Below are 1,106 nucleotides of genomic sequence, written 5' to 3'. Positions count from 1 at the left end.
GCTTTTTAACCCATAATCTGATATTTTGCTGTTAGATTTGAAAAGTTATTGAAAATAATTGATTTGCGACAGTTTTAGTAGCTTTAATTATGTGTGATCTGCTGCAAACGATGCTCAGTTTGACCCCCAAAGCAGTGCACCTGTGTGCGGGGGCGCGTCTCTGAATAGTTCCTGGGTGCTCGCCGGAGACGTCTCCGAATAATCTTCTACCTTGATGTCGCCCTGCCGTCATCTTTCTGGTCTATATCTAGATCTTTTTCCTGTCCTTGGTCTCCATTCCGTTTTTTTTTTTTTGCCTATCTGTTGTCCTTCATTCCGCCGATGGGACCGCCCATTCCCATTTTTTTTTTAATCGAGTCGTAAATTTGGGGCTATCAGTCACTTCAGTTGTCTCTGTTATTTTGGGGTAATTTATGTAAGGTTCTGCTAAAAAGACCACTCGTCGTATCTCTGTGGCTATACAAATTAGGACATTTTCACCAGTTCCCCTATCTTCACCTGATATCTATTGTGAGATCTAGATCCGATTTGGGAAAGATGAGCTGGGTCGGAGAATCCCCTTGAGACTTGCCGCCATTTGGTATTCAACCTTGCGTGCAGAATTTGCCAAATAATTATTGCAACTAGCTAAACACCTATTTCATTTTATGAATTTTTCGGAATCATGGTATCAGAATAAGTAATATGGCTCGAGAAGAATCTAATTTGATGCGATATTTAAACTTTAGAAAACTTCGTTTTTACATCATCATATCTAATTTCCTCAGCGAAGAGTCGATTTGACGCAAAAAGGGACATAACCCATGAGTGCGCTACCTGTCTTCTGATCAACTACTCCACTGTTGATGCGGATTAGATGCAGCCAACTGTGACCACTACACAACCCGTTTTAAAACATAGTGCACACACCAAAACCTTTACCTCGCGGTGCTTATGGCTCACACTCCGGAGATGCTTCCAATACGGCTGCCCATTGAATGGATTGCTTTAGCGCGGGAAAAAGAGGTGGTGCGTTAAATGTTTAATTTAAATGTTTGAGTAGCGAGCGGTGTTGTTGTACAAAAACTGGCCGTTCACAACAAAGTCATTTCCTTCAATAATTAACC

This window comes from Aplysia californica, unplaced genomic scaffold (genome assembly GCF_000002075.1).
Source record: "Aplysia californica isolate F4 #8 unplaced genomic scaffold, AplCal3.0 scaffold00027, whole genome shotgun sequence".
Taxonomy (NCBI): Eukaryota; Metazoa; Mollusca; class Gastropoda; order Aplysiida; family Aplysiidae; genus Aplysia; species Aplysia californica.
This window is presented reverse-complemented; position numbering follows the sequence as displayed.